Here is a 20,720-nt window from a genome sequence, read left to right on the forward strand (position 1 = left end):
TCAAAGCTAGTCTACCTCATATCTACTAGAGAGAAGCAGTGAGAACAATAGTTTATACATTCAATAGAGTACGTATCAAACGAGAAACTGGTAAGACATCGTATGAATTATGGTTTGACAATACACCTACAGTTAAGTATTTTAGAATTTTTGGTAGTAAATGTTATATCAGGAGAGATGATATTATTGAGAAATTTGATCCTAGATGTGATGAAGGCATATTTCTTGGTTATTCTAATGAAAGCAAAGCATATAGATGTTATAACAAGAGATTGTAGAGAATTGTGGAGGGTGCTAATGCCAAAGTAGATGAGCTGAACATAAGTCAAATCAAAGTTTATGAGAAGGAACTGACAATGGAAATGATTATATCTGAATCGGTAGCACCTTTACTAGAACAAAGAGTTGAACCAGTTACTCCGACAGTATCAAAGAATTCTACAGTAACTGAAGAACAGGGAAGAGGAATAGAAAGTCAGAAGACTCTTAGGGATGTGAGATTGAACCATTCAAAAGATCAAATCATTGCAGATAAGAGCAATGGAGTGATGACAAGAAGAAGACTAGCAACTAATGTGGTATATTTAATTTCACAAGTTGAACCAGTATCAGTAACTGAGACATGTAAAGACGAATATTGGTTGAAAGCTATGGAAGAATAATTAGATCAGATTGAGAAAAATAACACATGGACCTTGGTTCCCCGACCTAAAAATAAAAATGTTATTGGAACTAAATGGGTTTTTAGGAATGAATTGAATGAGGATGGTCAAGTTATAAGGAATAAGGCTAAATTGGTTTGTAAAGGATATTATTAGAAGGAAGGAATTGATTATGGAGAGACTTTTGCACCTGTAGCTAGGATTGAAGTTGTAAGATTATTTCTTGCCTATGCTGCTTATAAAAAGTACAAGGTTTATCAGATGGATGTCAAATGTGCATTTTTGAATGGAGATCTTGATGAGGAAGTTTATATTGAGCACCCTGATGGTTTTTCACTATCAGATGATACATATATGGTTTGTAGGTTAAGGAAAGCTTTATATGGATTGAAACAAGCACCTAGAGCTTGGTATGCAAGGTTGGAGAAATATCTTTTGAAGCTTGGTTTTACTAAGGGCAGTGCTAATAGTAATTTATATTATAAGATCATTGATGATAATAGACTGATTATTAAAGTATTTGTTGATGACATTATTTTTGGAGGTGAAGATAAGTTATGCATAGAATTTTCTTAGAATATGGAGAAAGAATTTGAGATGTCTATGATTGGTGAGATGAAATTTTTCTTAGGTTTGCAGATTACTCAGACTGACAAAGGTATTTTCATCTGTCAAACTAAATATGCTAAGGAATTATTGAAGAAATTTTGTATGGGAGATTCTAAACTGGTAAGTACTCCTATGGTTATAAGTGAAAAATTGACAAGAAAAGATGTTTCTGCATCAGTAAATCCTACAAGATACAAATCTATGATTGGAGGTCCGCTTTATTTGACACAGACTAGGCTTGACATTATGAATGTTGTTTGTATTGTTTCAAGATTTCAGAGTGATCCTAGAGAAAATCAAGAGATGGCAGTGAAAAGGATTTTTAGATACTTACAAGGTACATCAAAATATGGCTTGTGGTACCCTAAGATGGTAACTTTACTTTATGTGCATATACAAATGTTGATTGGGTTGGAGATGTTGATGATCGGAAAAGAACTTCCAGTGGATCTTTCTTTCTTGGAAAGAAGTTGGTTTCATGGATTAGCAAGAAACAATCATGTACTTCTTTATCTACTGCTGAAGCTGAGTATGTTGTTGTTGCTACTAACTGTACACAAGTTTTATGGATGAAGAAAATGTTGAAGGATATAAAGGTGGATTGTGATGCACTGATAGTTATTCACTATGATAACTCTACTGCTATTGATATATCAAAGAATCTATTATTTAATTATAAAACAAAACACATATCTATCAGGTTTAACTTTTTGAAGGAGAAGGTGGAAGAAAATGAAGTTAGTCTAGTTTATGTGAACACTAAAGAGAAGATTGCAAATATTTTCACTAAACCTTTGTCCAAGAAATCATTTGAGTACCTGAGAGACAGATTGGGAGTTTCTACACCTTTGGTAGAGACTTGATTGATGTGGTTTGGCATTATTCCGGCATGCATTATCAGAGATACCATTCATTCCGACACTGATGTGGGATACTTCTCAGGGGGAGTAGTCAGCTTTGTGATTTAGTGGTTTATGTTTTTGCTTTGATATTATGTAAGATTTCTGGCATTAATGTCAAAGGGGGAGTGATATTGATTTGAAAAAGGAAAATAAATTAAGAGCTTTACAAAGATATTATTCACAAGGGGAGAGATATTGATATTCAGAGCTATCTGTGGGAGATTGTTGGTTGTCTTTCACTAGGGGAGACTTGTTTGGCATTTCTTGGTACTTAGATGTTTTTCACATCTAGTGTTGCCATCAATGCCAAAGGGGGATATTGTTGGCCATTTGGTGGGATTGATTATGTGTTGCATTGATGTTTTGTCATTGATGCCAACACTATATGTTTGGATGCTTTACCGACACCCTTCTAGTCCCGGTAGGTTGAGTGTTTTCTAGTTAACTTGGATCTGACATGATCTGGTAGGCTCTAGTATAGTCTGGTGATGGAATTGGCTTGTTCATGATACTTATACTCATATTTGGTGAGTTGGTTTTCGTTTGGAGATCAGATCCTATCCTACTTGCTTAGAAGATTGTTTTTTGGTTTTGGTGAGGGTTTCACCGCCAGAGCTTTTGGTGGAGATCTTTGATGAATTGCATGTGGTGTTGGTGCAGCTTCTGGTGGAGTTTCAGGATGTTGTTGGTGATCATGTTCAAGACTTGGCTGATGGAGATCATTGTTGTGGCATGTGGACCTATACTTGGTCCTAGTTGATCTAGGTTATGGACCAGCTTTAATGTAACGTGTGGATGGGACATATTAATGTATTTATGAGATGTCTTATGTGTTGATATTATTTGTTTGGCCTAAGGCCGACATGGTTTTTAATTATGTAATTGGTTTATTGTCTGGTGGCCAACCTAGTTGTTTATGGTTGATGGTTTTTATATATATGTAAGATCTCATTGTATATCATCATGGTTATTGTTAGAGGTCATGGTCAAGGAATGTAATATGTGAATAATGTAATATCATTCAAGTAGAGGAGTTGGTTGATCATTGGAGATCAAATTGGGTTTATGTAGGAGGATTTAGACCTCTGTTATTGAGCTTAACCAGAATTGTACTCAGGCATAGGAGATGCTATCTTTTGCAGTTCAACACTTCTCCGAATTGTAGTTTGGATTTCTATGTAGTCAGTGAGGCTCCTTTTGTGATGAGTAGTGTGCTCTAGGTTGTTGGCCTTCCTGCAAGTGCAAACCCCTTCATTGTAATTCACATACTTACTACAAAATTATTATTTGACTGTGGGTAGGCTTCCCATCATGTTTTTTCCCTCTATTGGGTTTTCCACATACAAATCTTGGTGTCACGTTGATGATATTTATTCTGTGATTATTGTTTATGCTTAATTAGTTTATCTGATATTTTGGTATTAATGTTTTGGGTTCTAGTATTAAAGTTTAAATTACTAATGGTTTTGGTAATATGTGACAATTGATTCATCCCCCCCTCCCAATTGTCTTCCGGTTATTTGAACTATCTAACAGTGTGTTGGTCGAAGACTAATTGGTTGAAGGATAAATAGAGTAGTTGACCAGTCAATCAAGCATCTAATAGGTGTCGAGATCAGTTCCTTAAACAGGCAGTTGAAATGATGATTCAGTCACAAGAGGTGACTCAGATTTCAATTTAGTAGTCTTATGCACTAGCAGAACACTATGGATGGACAGGTGATCAATCTAATTGATGATCAGTGATCGGTAGTAAAAGGTGAAGAGTTACATCGGTGAACCAGTAATATAGGTCGAAGGATGATATCCATCGAGAATCTTGGAGAAGTGACCGGTAAGTTGGATGTGATGACCAAAGGTGAGTCAGTCAGGATGAGATATCATCAAACAAAATGCTATTGAAGTCTACTGCAGTTAACAACTAGTTAAGGCAAGATTTGTGTGGATTTTCCGATTCGCATTAAAAGGACAAAACATGACCGAGACGTTGGTGAAATTATGAGTTGCAGTGGCAGATAAGGATGAGCTGCTGACAAGAATGATGGAGAGCGCGTAGAGAAAGTGAGGGAAGATTTGAATTTAAAATCTACCGAGTTTTAGGTGTAAACTCATTTAGGAATCAGTAGGTATGTGTTGGCAAAATATGGCATAAAGGTTTTTAGCAAAAACCAAAAAGTTTGATCATAAAATTGTTGTGCAATTTTGAAGAGAGGCGATCCAGCAAAGGGAGAAGTGTGCAGAATTGCTAAGTGAATTGCATAGTGGTGAAGAGAGTGTGCAGAGCTCAAATAGTGTGAAGAGTAGAGAAAGAATGCAGAGCAAGAGTAATGCAAAGCACCAGTAAAGTGCAGCGCAAGTGTAACTGGTGATCAAATCAAAGAGCTTCAATTGGATTTGATTAAGCTAAGAGTAGCTATTATAGTAGATCATTCTCTCTATTGTTTTCTAATAACTACAACAGTTAAATCCCTTAACTAGGTGGACTTTAACAAGTCCATTTGTAACAGGGTAGTTGATTTATTAGCTAATGAGGGGGTCATTTTAGAGGAGGATACTAAGTATATTAGAGAAGTTTCATGTAAGAATGGAGTCCGTGAGAAATTATTATTTGATAGAGTCCATGGTATATGTTAATTTCATTATTACCTTTCCAGGTTTGGATCTCAATGACAGATATTGGAGTGATGTGGAGTGTCAGCTGATTACCTGTTTAAGGCATTGTGATAACTAAAACAGTTAAATCCCTTAACTAGGTGGACTTTAACAAGTCCATTTGTAACAGGGTAGTTGATTTATTAGCTAATGAGGGGGTCATTTTAGAGGAGGATACTAAGTATATCAGAGAAGTTTCATGTAAGAATGGAGTCTGTGAGCAATTATTATTTGATAGAGTCCATGGTACATGTTAATTTCATTATTACCTTTCTGGGTTCAGATCTCAATGACATATATTGGAGTGATGTGGAGTGTCAGTTGATTACCTATTTAAGGCATTGTGATAATGAGCACTGGTGTGACGGGCCTAATCATATTAAGTGTTGGTTTATATTGAATGTCTTAAAAGACTATTCGAATAACAAGAAAATCACCTTGTTTTTCGATTCCAGCATCTTGTTTCTTCAACATTTGGTTATTTCGTGCTCTGTTGAGGGTTTCGACTTGAATAGCCATTACATTATGGGGGAAAATCTTAATTGCAATTAGCCTTCCAGCTGTGATAACTGGAAAAGTGAAAGGAAAATATGGCGAAGGTTGCACAGATATGGATTCACTGATTACATGGAGAAACTGCACGGGAGTAAGAAGTTTGTGTCACATGGTTTTGCCAAGGGCTGGAACAATAATAAAGTTACTCTTTTTGGCCAAACATGGAAGTTGGATGAAGATTTGGTGGTGGAGGGTATAGGATTGTAGAAGGAAGGCATCAAATTCTACATATACCACAAGTTCTCAGTGGAAGCTACCAATAATTTCCCTAAAAATGAAGAAGAAAGGGCTCAGCTCACTAAGAAGGACAATGTGTCCTACTACCTCCCTCACCAGGTAAAATCTTTCTGGCAAAAAATGTTGAAAGTTTTAATGGAATACCTTATGGTTGATGGAAGGTTTTCGAAGGTTTATAATTACCACTTTGTCATCCTTAACCATTTTCACCATGGCTTGAAGATTTTGTTGCCCTCCTATTTAGCTTCTTCCCTTGACGATAGCTTGGTCGACCATGCCAAGAAACCTAAATCCTACTCCATTGCTCACCAAGGCCTTATTTTGTTAATTTATGAGCATTTGAAAGGTAAAGCTAGGGCTGATAGGGATGACCCCTTTGTGGAGAATGCCCATATTTCTGAGGATCATGATGGCTCTAATTCTGATGAAGATTATTCTAATCTTCCTCTGCATAAGAAATTGAGGGTTAGTGATGAAGCGAAAGAAGACACAGAAGAGATTGCTAGTTCTAAGCAGGGATAGGGGAAGGATTTAGATGAAGAGGTGGAGAATGAGCAAGAGAAGGAGGTTGAGGGTGAGGAAGGAGATGAGCAAAGAAAAGAGGATGTTGAAGAGCCAGAAGCAAAGAATAACCCTTATGTCTCGGATAGCAGGAATGATGTTCAACACAACATGGAGGAGGGAAACCCTAGGTCTGTGGACTCTGCTCTGGTATTGGAGAATGTAGATTCCATTCTGAATGCTGCCAAAAATAGTACCCTGGAAATGTTCAATTTTCAGAAATGGGTGATTGATAACATCTCCAGTATTCAGAATAAACAAAGAGACCTGGATTATAAAATTGAGAACTTGATTAAGGATACCAACACTAAAGGTAAAGAGGATGCTACGGAGGATACTAGTGATGTAGAGGACGAAGAAGAAATTCTGGACTGGCCGGAAAAAGATATGATTAAGGGAGATTGGAAGCATCTTGAAGATGCGGTAGAATTATCAAAGAAAAGGGAGAGGTTGATAATGATCTGATAAACAAATGGATTAAAAAAACTAAGAAGGCCTTGAAGAAATTCATGGAGCATAGTCTGGCGATGTTGAAGGTATCTTCTCAAAACATGAATGCTTTGGTTGCTTGTCTGGAGAAGAACAAGCAAAATAAAGATATAGTGATCATTGATGACGAGCCGCCTCTAGTTTTGTTCTACACTTCTCCAGACGCAAAACCAGGAAAACTACTAGTGAGCTGGAGTTGAAGACCAAAGATACCCAACAGATGCAGGAAAGCAAAGAACTAAAAGAGGCAACTAATGCAATGATGATGGTGGTTAAGGATGTAGAAGATACTATAAATATTTTCATCTGATATGTAATTTGGTTTTAGGATACCAGTTTCTCGCTGGCCTTATGTTGTTCTTTTCCTTGGCTGTTTTTTTTTTTGTTGTTCTTTTGCAGCCTTTCTCTCTTTGTTTTGTTCTTCCTAGTTTCTCTTTTGATTATTTCCTCGTTATGTAAGCGGGTTTCGGGTCCCTTAAAACCTGATTTTCCTTAATAAAAAACAAGTCCATTTGTAAAATCCCTTAACCGGGTGACATCTTCATTGATGATCCTAAGTCCTTTAACAAGGCTGCCTCTAATAGGGTAAAGGTTCTAACAGGCCTTGAACAAAATCCCTTAAATGGGTGGCACCTGACAGTGTCTTTGTAATCTCCTGACAGGGATGGCTCCTCACTAGGCGTACTTCAGAAGAGTGCAGATTTTGTGAGTTTCTACTCACACCGTTGTTTTCTCCCATTTGGGTTTCCATGTGATAAACCTTGGTGTTCATGTGTGTATGTTTCTTATTAATGTTTCTTATACTAATAAGTGTTAAGTTTGAGTACAAAATTTGATTAAGGTTAAATTTGCTAGAACTAGTATAGTGTTGATTCACCCCTCCCCTATCAGCACCGGTTGGGACTAACAAGAGCTAGATTTGAGTGGTATATCATGCTTAACGTCCTTTGGGAAAAAATATTTCAAATCATCATATGATAGGCCAAAACATCCATGTATTGCTACAAAAGTTTGACAAACTTCTCCTTTTCCCCTACCAAATAACACTTACCAATATTCACCATCTTAAGATCTCTTTCCATCCCTAAGTTGAATTGTTCAACCTCCATGTTGATTTATATCTAGACTATCTCTACCCCTTGACATAGAAATTATGCTTGTCAAAAAACTTCTAAAGAGACACCAACCACTTCAAAATTTTATTCCCTTTGAGTTGCAAAATTTCTTCAGTTATGATCGGAACTATTACAATGATAGATTATCAAGGAGAAGAATCACTTCCTTCAAAGTATGCCACTGAAATTGTCTTTTGTCTCTAGAAAATTGATGATTTGATGACCATCATTGAAAAAATGCCAATTATCACAATTTTTGGGAACACGGGGTCAAAAAAACAGCTCAGTGGTGTACTTATCCTCATGAACACCCTTGTGAAGAACTAGAAATGTAGCTGATACCACCAAGGAATCAACCTTGTCATTGCACTCTCTTGGAACCATATATATTAAATGAATTGAACTCCTTAATGAAATCCCATACAAGATTGTGATAATGCTTCAATCTCTTGTTCTTTTTCTGATACAAGTTTGTTTCTTGACAAATAACAAGCTCAACATCACCTTGAGCGTAGAGATTCTTGATTCGCTTCTTGAGGGAAACATCCTAGAATGTTGTAATTTGGAACTAGGGTTTCACCAAGTATGAAAATACCACTAATTAACCAAATCAGTCAATACATTGAAAGAAGGGTGAATCCAATAGATCTAGCCACAATACAAATAAGGAAAGGTTTGAAATTTAGATAGGATTCAGTGGTTTGTTTGTCTCACTCTTTCTATTGATTTATAATTGTGAAATAGGACAAAATGAGGGATATTTAAAGTAAATTGTTAGAAATGATAAGTTATACATGTCCCATAGAGCCACCAATTAAGATCTGGGAAAAATAAGATATTTAAAACCTATTCCTATAAGTTTGGCCTATTTTTTCTGGACTAGGTAGCATAGATCCATCTTGGTCTCTGAATTTTTCTCCATAAAAAACTAACCTGTTCTTTACTGTTGACTTTGTCAAAATTCCTCAGTATATCTCTCACACCTATTTACGACACATAGAAAGAAAGGGAAAGGTGTTGTGGATAGGGGTTTTCCTAGGTCAAACCCTGGTTTAGGAATTAATCTTGAATGAAATATTGCAAATACTAAAATAAATGTTAAGGAGATATACCTCAAATTTGCAATTGTTGATGGTGATACAATGCTCTTTGATTGTAATCACAAATATTGAATGTAATGGCATGACAAACACATGGACATGAAAAAACTAATCACACACACATGCTTGCATGAAGATTTATGTAACTTTTCTCTCTACAATTCTTGAATGTTGAATAAGAAACCTTGAATCTCTAAAAATACTTGACGATGAATGCTTTGCAGATACACATATAATAGGGTGTATGAATGATGTCAAAATTATTTGATAGGATGTCTTTATATAGGGTTTCCTTGGTAAAACCAATTAGGGTGACCTCTAATAGTCATGTGTAACCTTAGGAATCAATTTCTATAGGGGAGACATAGAACGTGCCCCATTTCAAATTGTGGCCCATTTGAGAGGGACTAGGGTGTCCCATGCCCTGGTCCTTCTACAAATAGGACCAAAATAAGTAGCCAAGGGGAGGGTATCCCATGATAGGACCCACTAAAGGATGTTCATGACATGAAAGTTGGAGAATAGGGTCAAATTGGACCTAGAGAAGGCATGGAGATAGGACACGCTAAAGTAGGAGCAAAAACGGTGTAAATTGGACTGATTATAATTTACAATGCTACATTTATTCCCCACTTTAATGGGAGTATGAGCCTATGAAAATATTCATGATAAAGTGAAAAGATAAGAGAGAGGAGAAACTAGGAGCAATATCACAAGGAGATAAGACATTACTAATTTCAAGGAACCAAGCCCCCAATTTTAGGATCTTAACCCACACAATCTTATGCAAGGACACACAACACAAGGGGTTAGCACTAAAAAAAAAGACCCCAATTCAACTAGTTTAAGAGACCTCAATAGTCAAAACATCTCAACTACTAATATCATTCTTGGAATGCTATCATAAGAACACAAGCGATCACATAAAAAGAGGAAGAGCATGCATCAAATGATGGACCATGATCCACAAATAGAAAAGCTACGAGCTCATGGGAAAGAGAAAAGAGAGAGGACATGGACACCACATGCTAGCAAGTTACGTTATGCCAGGTGATCCTTGTTGGGGAGGAAAGTTGTAATAGTCTAGCTATCTTTTGCCAGTTCGACTCATCCTGTTGCATATGTTGATGTCTAGTTTCAGGAGTTTAGAATCTCATATAAGACTTTTTTTTATCTAATTTTAAGCATACAATAACTTATATAAGACATGAAATGAAAATGCAAAAGTGTTTGGTTTTAAGAACATCTCATATAAGACTTTGTTTTATCTGGTTTTGAGAATGTGTACCATGTATAAGACATATATAAAAATATTGTTGTAGCATTGTAAATTGTACACCTTTTATTAGTGTGTCCAATTTCACACTCTCCTAGCACCTGTTTTAGTATTTCCATTTCCTCTATGCATTATAGGACCTTTATTGTAATTAATTAATTTTTTAATTTCATATTATGAGTCTTATTCTACTTTATTATAGGATCACACTCTTATTTGGGCCCTTAATTATAGGTGTGCCCTTTATCTGTTTATCCTAATTTTCCTTAATCTTGCCCTAATTTTAAATCTCAAAGAATATTTTTCATATCTACACATCTTGAGTTGTGCCATCGAGCTAGATTTAGCATTAGAATCATGATAGTTTGCATCCCTAGAAATTTGGTAAAAAGTGGTCAGGACTAGAGCGCACGTTACTTTGGTCCTGTGCTTTTTTCCTCAAATTTTGAGAGAATGATTGGGAAATTTTATCCTATTTAAATTTAACTCCGTGCAAAAATATATTAATTCTAATTTAGCCTGTAGGTCGTTTCAATTATGAAATCCCTATATAAGACATCCTTCTCAACTCATTTTCATCTATTCCAATCTAAGAAATCTATCTCTCCAAGAAATCAAGCATCCTTGCATCCATGAAGCATTAAGAAGCATTTTTAGAGGTCTTAAAGGCTGCATATTCTTCATTCATTCATTGTGGAGAAAAATTACATCAATATTATGCACGCATGTGTGTGTGATTAGGGTTTTCTCATGTTCATATAATTTCATACAACATATGTGATTACATTCAAGAATCAAAGCATCATCATCAACAATTGTAGATCTAAGGTATATCTTTCCATTATTTATTTTAGTATTTGCAACATTTCATTCAAGGTTAATTCCTAAAATGGGGTTTGACTTAGGCAAATCCCTATTCCCAACTTATTTCCCTTCTCTAGTGTGTGCATGAATAGGTATAGAGTTGCGATGTTCATAAGTGGCTTTATTTATAGTGATGAACATATCCCCCATTGAAGTGTGAAAAGTGCAGAGGACTAGGGTGACCTTCGTTAAATACACTTATATTCCTCATATCTAGGTTTGTGGCTCAATCCAATGAATGTATCTCATTGTTCATTCACTTTTATTTCGATTCCAACACATTTTCTCTAATTTTAGCATCTTCAACAATTCAATTCAACTCAAAGGAAAGAAGAGGTACACTTAAAACCCTCTTAGAATTATATCAGAATCTATATCTATTAGGTTTAGATCTATCAAATTCCTATCTTTATCCAATGTAATGGTCCTTAAGCAAAATTAGTGGTTTTACTACATCTAATGGTGGAAACCCTAATTTTCACCATTACCATTACATTTTTGGTGAACCCGACTCCTTACACCCTTATTTCTGATTTATGTTCTTAGATCTAAGTGTTTATGCAACTTAAAATAAAATTTACATTCACAAGTTAAATTTCCAATTGAATTTCATAAATTTAGAGGTTAAATTCACAAAATCCTAATTTATAATTTTAAAATTGAACTTGTGAATTGTCTAATTTGAATTAATTATTTTAGATCTGATTTGTGAACATTATAATTTTAAATTTTGCAAGTTTCCTTTTTCTTAATTTGGAAAAATGTCAAATTTCTTTTTACAGGAGGAGGTTCTTAAGTTGAAAGGGATTTAAGATATATGAAAATCCCCTTTGATCCTTTCAATGATTCATCTCCTAAAGTTTCTCTCCATAAAGAGGACATATTGACACAAGAAAATATTTTTAACACTTCTCTCAATGATTTGCCTATTTGGGATGAACCATTGGAGGATGGTGTGGATTATTCTCTTAATATGTTCCTCCTCCATGAGGGTACCTTGGTAAAAGAGGATGATATTATGGTAAAAGAAGTTGATATGAGTGAGAATTCCTTTAATAACCCTTCACCTTCTATTAATTTCAATAACCTTCCCCCTAGAGATGAAGTATCAATAAGACATGATTGTCCCTCTTGTAAGGTTTGTCATGAAGATACTTTAGAACAAGAGGATAATACCATTTCCCATCATTTTTTAGTGCTCCCTCTCCTAATGATGAAGAACCTAACCAAGATCCAATAAGTTTATCCATATTGTTAAGGATGGGGTTACTTGTCAACTTGATTATCATGTAGTTCCTTACATACATAATAATGAAATGTTTAAATAATAATAATAATAATAATAATGAAATATTTTCTTTGAAAGTTGACAAGAATATACAAATGGAAGCACAATATAATTTGTTAGTTCGTACAATTCTCTCTCCAATTTAGACAAATACACCATCTCCTAATAAAGAAGTTCTCGGAGAAGAACTCTTGGAGGATGATTGTGTTGGCAAGAGACACAACATAGATGATCAGATGTTGTCATTGATGACAAATGATGTTTGATATCCCATCCATAGTTTGTAAAGGAAGAGAGATTGAGTTTTGGTAAGGTCTAGTGGAAAGAACATGATGCAGGAGCATCCCTGGTCGATGAGCAATCTTGCATCAACCAAAAACATTTCCTTTCTTGTTTAGTTCTTTGTGTAGTTTCATTATTCTTATCGGTATGTACCGGTAGTTGCTTTTTCTTCATGGAAGATCTTGTTTACAATTCCATGACAGTTTCATGTGGTTGATTCCAGATTTCTAGTTCATTTGGGTTATTCTCCGATCAGTTATCACTTCCAGTTGGCTGTTTCTGGGTTCCCGAGACAATCCTTGTGCTTACCCGTTGGTTTTCCTTCATTATCGACACGATTCTTAGCATGTGGATCCATCTTGGATCTTGTCCAATGTTCTTTGGTGTGTGGCCAACCTTCCTGCTAAACTGCATCATTTGGCTATGATTTTCCAAAAGGATTTTTTAAATTTTAGGGCTGATCTAATTACATGTTTCATTTTCCTACATTGGTGAATGTAATCTTTTGAGGCCGAACTGGATTTGTTCTGGTGGGTATAAATATGATGTTATGTAATAATTTGTAGGGGAAAAGGAATTCAAATAGAGAATAAGGATTGAGATTCGCATGTTGTGATCTAGTTGATTCTTAGAGTCTCGGTTGGATTGTGTTTGGCTTGAAGCCTGCATGTAACCGTTTAACTACTAGATGTTCTTTGATGATAATCCGATGATTACCGGATGATTGACGAAAGTTCTATGGCTCAAATATGATCTGTTTATATGAATTTGTTATGTTTTCTTGTTGTTTACATTGTCTCTCTCTCACTAGATAAGTCGGTTGACTCTTTTGAGGGTTTTTACCAGTTATGGTTGCATAAATTGGTATCATAGTTGGTTATGGACCTGCTGGTGGAAGAACCATTTGCGAATATTGAGGCATTCCTTGAGGTGGACAGATCGTTGATTGGAGACAGGCTATGTGTATGTTCAATATATTATCGAGGGGAGGCAATTGAAACTGGTAGTCAGATTGTTGAGTTGAGGCAGTTCACTAGAGTGGAAGGAGAGATGCTGCCGAGGAGAACAAAATCTCGGAGGGTAGAGTAGATGATGAAAGACTTCAAGAATGAAGTGAGAAATGAAATCCACAATGCTTTGGCTAGTTTGAGAAGAAACCCTGACTTTGAGGATGAGTATGAAGAAGCCGGTGAAGAGCTTGAGGAAGCTAAAGGACCGGAAGATGAGAGAGAGGAAAGATTCCTAAGAACAGTGGCACAAGCAAGTAAAGTGCATAAAGTTGAGGTTTCTAACTTTTATGGAATGTTGAACCCAGAGGATCTGATCTATTGGATCAAAGAGTTGGAGGACTAATTTGAGTTTGAGGATGTCAAGGACTCGTAGAGATCCCGGTTGGCACAGACCAAGTTGAAAGGACATGCTGCCTTGTGGTGGAAAGAGTTGCAGAAAGACAGAGTGGAGAATGGTGAATTGAATATCACCTGGTGGAGACAGATGGTTGCAAGGTTGAAGGCCAAGTTAATAGCAGGAGACTTGTTGGGACTCATTAAAATTGAGTCAAGTTTTGAGGCCCATTTCAAAATTTTGCATTTGCACTTTCAAATGACCACCTAATCTCATTCAGATAGGCCTACTTTGAGGGCATGTAAAATGGAGTCAGTTAATCATCAAGAGGTAAATCTTTGAAAATTGTTGTACACCTTTCATTTGACCTATGAAGTGTTTTGCAACTTTCAAAATTCAGTTTGGATCAATTTATCAAGTACCCATTTCAAGGGGTGAGCTGAAAGTGCATGTGAGGTGTAAATGCAGATTTTATTAACTAGCCTACTTCGAGCTCCTATATCTTTTGACCAGTTGATCATCATGCTAAAATTAAAAGTGCATTGAATTTTATGCATATAATTGTGCTTCCATGCTAAGTTTTAGGTCTTTATGAATCCGTTTGATCCATTTTCCAAGATGATTTCTTGAGCCACTTCATTCAGTTTTCTGCATTTTCATTGCTACATCAGTTAAAGTTGCTATTTTCTTGAGTGCACTATTTGCACTTGGTCAGCCTTTTGCTTGAACTGAGCATTCTAAGGTCTTCTTTGTACTTCAAGGTACCTATGCTCCAGATTTGGAGGTCTACGGAGATTGTTTGATATTTTTAAGAAAGGCAATTTGAGTTCCCTGCGCATTGGTTTTATTAGGTTCATAGTGTTGACAAAGCCATTTGGTCATCTTTGACCATTAATTTTTCTTCACTCAGGATTCGTCTTGAGAAACCGCTTGGCAGAATGAATTCTTATATATCAAATAGTACGCCTATTAGTTTACGAAGTCCAGAAAGGTCTTTTGACCAGTTTGAAAATTACGTCTTTGGGATTAAATGCAAAAATGTGGCGCAAGCGCCTGAAAGTTGTAAAACTCAGTTTAATGATCAGAAAATGGTGTCGATCGACTCCAGAGGTATGTTTAAGGTGCTTGAGGCATTTTGAAGGTCAGTTGCATGAAATTTTTTTTTTTTTTTAGTCAGTCCCACTTTGGGGCCTGACCTGACTCATGCCCATGCATTAAATTTTATGGTGAAGTGGTTTTAAATTCATGGCAATGTATCAATATTGGCTCAAAGGCATATTAAAGGACAAAAGGTTCTTATAGTAACAAACACAACTGTCGGTCCATTGTACCTAGAAAGAGTTGTGGTTGCAATTACTCATGGTTCAAAAAACTTCAGTGGAAGTGTTATTCTGCTAGATGAAGAGAAGTACAAGGAAATGTGATACCTTTCTAGGAAGATTTATTCAAGGGACTGTCATGAAGGTCTTTGATAAGGTTATTGAGACACAAATGGATTGACACAGTACATTTATTGCTCTTGGAGAAGGAGTTTGGAAGGCAATAAGATTCAAACAAAGGGCAATGGAAAGTGCAAACCAGTCTTCATCCTCTCCTACGTGGCATGAGTCAAAGGAGATATTAAACCACAGATAAATAAAAAATGCCAGTGTCTTTGCCTGCATGGTGTTAAACAAAAACCTCAGAAAGTTTCAATGCAAATGCATTCTGGCAGGTGTGGTGACCAAACCTCCCACGTCTGATGTGCTGGAGATGTTGAAAGGTTGAGGAAGCTTCCAATCAAATGCAATTTGCTTGGTGTAGATGCCATGTCTTTCCTCCCCGTGTTATGGAGTGGCTATTAGAAACCTTCCACCAAATTCATTGGCAACTGCAACCCAAATTCTCCCCCCTATCATGAGCTGGAAGGTGGACTTTGATGTGGTAAAAGGTAGAGAAAAATTCAAGCAAATGTTGTTAGTAGGTGTTCGGCCTGCCGTGGTGTTGAAAGGGAAATTAATAAATCTTAACAATGCATTGGCTGGTGTAAAGCTAAATCCACAATGTTTGCCAGTTTACCCCCTACCGTGAGCATGATAAAGGATAGGCTTAGGTAACTTTTCTGCAATGTGTGAAGTAGAATATGGAGTTGAAAACATTTGAAAATGTTTCAAAGCAAAATGCATTGGTAGGTTTGAATGCCAAACATCCTCCTTGCCTGTAGCATGTGGCTGGTGCAAAATGTAAAAACCCCCTTTGCATGGCATGTAAGAAGGCATTAGAACCTTCAGGCAAATGTATTTGACAGGCATAAATCCCAATCCAGCATTCTCCCTCTGCGCGGTGTGGTGAAAGGCATTTAAGAAATTTTAAAACTAATGCAATTTGGTAGATGTATTGCCATTCCCATGGCATGAGGCCAATTCTCCCTATCGTGATCTGTGTGGTTGTAGCATTGAAACCCCCAGGCAAGGTGCCATTAAAACTTTCAAAAAATGCACAATGCCAGGGAAAGCCATTATCCCACATTGGCTGGGCGATGAGACATTTTGGTATTTAAATGTAAATCTCCACCCAAGTATAGTGTCAAAGCCTTGAAGGCTTTTGACACAAGGTGTCAGCTGGGTGCCCAGTGGACCCCACACGCACATGCGTGACTCTCGAGGAGAAAAGGCTAGTTGGTGACCAGGTGGACTCCACGTGTGCATGATTCCTGAGGTGAGTAGATTTTGCAGTGGAAGGACGAGTTAATAAGTTTGCAGGTTCATCACAGATCAACAGTGGGCGGTGTTTTGCGAAGCGAAGTTGCATGCCAGTTACCCTTCATGAAGCATGGAAAAGGTGGTGGGCTTGACAGGTAAAGTGGCTCTCGAGGTAAAGATCAAGCATCTTGAGGATGATTGGACGGTGGGCATTGTTTTGCAATACGAAGTTGCTCGCCAGTTACCCATTGCGAAACGACGAAAAGGCAAGGTGAGTTAAAGAGCATGCAAGTTTGATGGTGATCGAGGATGCACGTTGTTTTGAAAAGAGAAGTTGCACACCAGTTACCCTTCGCGAAACAATGAAAGATGAGTTGGCAAGTCCGGGTGGCAGGTGAGCTGGTGGATCTTGATGAGGTGGCAGTGTAGTGGCGTATAGGTGGCGGTCCGCAAGGCAAGTCTAGTAGTAGACAAGTGGTAGATAGGTGAGGTGTCATCCCAAGTGGTGAAAGGTGGTGTCACAAGTGAATCACAAGCTGCCACGTGGTAGGACACAGGTCAAAAATGGACCAAAAATTAAAATTAAATGTAAAGTCCTGACTATAGGAAAAATGAAAAATTTAAATGATGGTGGCCTGCATAAAAGATTAATTCACTCAGGGGTTGGTTTTTGCCTGAAATAGCAAGTATTATATATCATCAGAAAGCCCTCGAGATGAGGAATCAAGTCATGTGGTTTATTTCAACAAAAATCTGATGTGTTGAGAGAAGTTTTCATGGGAATGAAGAAGGAATATTTTTCAGTTGGGGAAAGAAGACACTTGGCGATTTCTGATGCAGACCTAATCTTTTTCCCTCCTCTTTTTATCCTCTATTCTTCTCATTTGTAAAGGATCACAAGAATTTTGTAAAAAAACTCTGCCAAAATATATTTAGGGTTTTTTCTGGTTTTCAGAAGATCATTCTGAGTTATGTAAAGATTTTGATGAAGGATATCAATACACAGATCAAAGCATTTTGAGCCTAGATTCATGTTGTCTTCTTGTATGTATGATTGATTTACTAGTTTAGTTAGATAATTTAGGATTGTTTATTTGAATGAGTTGCAAGGCAATTTTACAGAGATGTTTTAGGTTTTTCTCTCAAGGAGGGGGATTAAATATTCTTAAAATATTTCTGTTAGTAATCAGTAAGTCTACTTGAATTTGATAACTACGTTTAGCACAAAGGTAGAATTTATATATGTCAGGCATATATATTTGGTAAAGTCAAAGTGATGAAATGTATGTGGATTTCCTATTTAGAATTATTATCTAGTCTTAGGTGACTCTAAAGCCCAGGATAAGGCACTGGTATAGTTTGCTAAGTTTTATAACCTTCTTGGAGATCAAAACTGAAAATGAATATGAATCTTTCCTTTATGTTCAGTTATGTTTAAGGTGAAAAGGGTTTGTAGAAGTTGACACTAGTTTTCTATGAATTTTCTGTCATAATTGTGAAAAGTGTTCACAAATGGTATATCCACCTAAGCTTAGTATAAGCTTGAAGTGTAGAAGGTTTTTGTATAAACCTTTTTAAATGTTGTCTTGGAATTCTATTTTATTGTTCTCTCCATATGTGTCAGAGGCTTGAAAATTCTTATAGAGAAGATAAGGAGATTAGAAATCGGGAACAACAAAAATGGCGCCTCTGCTGGGGAAGCTGAATAGAAATTGCATAATTTCATCCAATTAGTCTTTCCATTGTATATGCACAGAGTTGAAAGTAATTTATGATGAAGAGAGTGTTCCTTGTTCTGGATCTATAAAATGATATGTTATTTCATGTCATATTTTATGAATGAGTAGAGAGTAAATTTATATTGCTGAGTTGTGAGCAGGTCCTTGTGGTTGTATGCAAATTTTTCCCCAATTCCTTATTGGGTGGCAACTCCATGGTTCATACCAGTGCTGAATGTCTATGCAATTAGTATTACATAAGGTTTTATAGTTTGATATATAGTGTAGAGATATGGGTTATCACTGCTAATGCAGATTTACACATAAATTCTTCATCATAAAAGTTTGATAAGAAAGTGCAGTAGAAAGATACACATAGATTTGGTGTTAATTCCCAAATACATATGTTTGTGGCCTAGAAGAGTGTTTATTGCAGTAGATTTGAAGAAGGTTAAGTAATGAATTGTAGGAGAACAATTCTTTGTTGTTCAAAACTGTTCCTCTATGCAAGAGGTGGCGACTCTGAGGTAAAAGACCGTGCTGAAAGTTGAAGTTAATCTTCAGATCTACAAGAGTTTATGGCTGCAAATTATCTAGGTACAGTCAGATATTTCAATACATTAAATGTATTTTGGGGTATTTGAAAAGAGAAAAATAGTTTCCCTATCTAGTGTTTTCTACTTGTTAAAAGGGAAGAAGATTAAATATATTTGCATATTCAAAGTGTTGTAAGTTTCAATCTTATATGTTTTCCTATGATTTGTAAATATCCATGAGCTTTATGTCAAAAGGTGAAGAAGATAAATCTGTAGCTTGACATATTTGTAATTTGATGAATTTTTGTGTGGGGTTGTGTATGAAGTTTGAGAAGTCACAATGTGTAGTCAATTATTTCAGCCCCAATTCTATTCACATATGACCATGTCCAGTAAACTAGAACAACCCTGTAATAGGAAAAGTTTCAGTATGAAGTATTATGCTGCTCTAAATTTCAAAGATATTCCGGGTTACCCAAATCCTATACCCACAGAAAATAGAAAGCATTTTCCCATATTCAGTGGGAAGAAATCAGGATCAACACATTTACATTTGAAAAGATTTTCAGATTTGATGGGAGATTTTGAAGTTTGTCAAGAAGATGTGTGTATGAAATTATTTGTCCAGTCATTGAAAGAGGATGCAAGGGATTGGTTTTTTGCCAGCAAAATGTATTTCTTCATGGGATGAATTAACAGCTGACTTTATGGCCCAATTTGCTGAAAAGGTGAGTGATTATGATATGCTGAGAGGATTCATGCACATACAAATAAGGGAAGATGAATTGGTACCAACATTTAATATTAGATTTTCACTAATATTGTTTAATATTTCCAACAAGTATAAGTTTAATGATGGAGCATGCTTGAAAATTTATATGAGTGCTTTTGGCAAGAAGATGGGTTTCTTATTAAGAGACAAGGAACCCAAAACTTTCAATGAAGTTTTTAACACAGTTAGGGACATTGAAAATAATTTGAAATTTGGGATATCAAAGAGATTTTTGTCTGTTGTTGTTTCTTGTCTAAACACCTTCAATGGTGAAAGTAAATGTGAAGCCGAGCAAAACATTTTTTGTCAAAATATGTCAAGCTTTGTTGTTCCAAATGGTTTTGTTGATATATGTGATTCAAAGTTAAATGAGGGTCAGGAATCTTTGCTGTCAATGCCAATTGTCTCTTACAGTAGTGGTGGAGTAATCAGTGGTAAATTTTGTGACAATGGTGATATAGAGATAGATTTATATGAAGAATATGCACCATTTGATTTGTATGCCGGTTATGCTGACTATGTGGCTGCAAATTATGAAGTTAATCATGCATCTCCCAAGGATAATGATAATGAAAACAATGATGGTGATGACCATCGGTCTTTACATGCTGCTGATGTATTTGATGTTGAAGTACCAAATACTGAGGGATCACTAAGTGTTGTTGATTATGTGAATGATGATAATGACACAATGTGTTCAACCAAAGAAGTTACTAATTAGCCCATGATTTTGTCACACAAGGATGTGCAATATGATGTGAATCGAGATTTGATTAAGTTTGATAAAACTCAAAATGAAATTATGGATGATGCCAGTGGTGTTCCCACTACAAGTATACCCAGTGATGAATGTGTTTCAGAATGGAGTGGTGTTGTTGATTACGAGGACACTGAGTTCGATTTTCAGCACCTTGAAGGTATACAAATGAACAATGAAGATCAATTTCAGAACAAGAATGATTTTGACACAAGTTATTCATCTTCTTATGATTAGCAAATGAATGCCAGTTATGCAACTGAGGATACCTATGAGAGTTCTTATTATTCATCTTGTGAAGATGATCTAAGAGGAGAGCA

Source organism: Cryptomeria japonica, chromosome 7, assembly GCF_030272615.1.
Source record: "Cryptomeria japonica chromosome 7, Sugi_1.0, whole genome shotgun sequence".
NCBI classification, from domain to species: domain Eukaryota; kingdom Viridiplantae; phylum Streptophyta; class Pinopsida; order Cupressales; family Cupressaceae; genus Cryptomeria; species Cryptomeria japonica.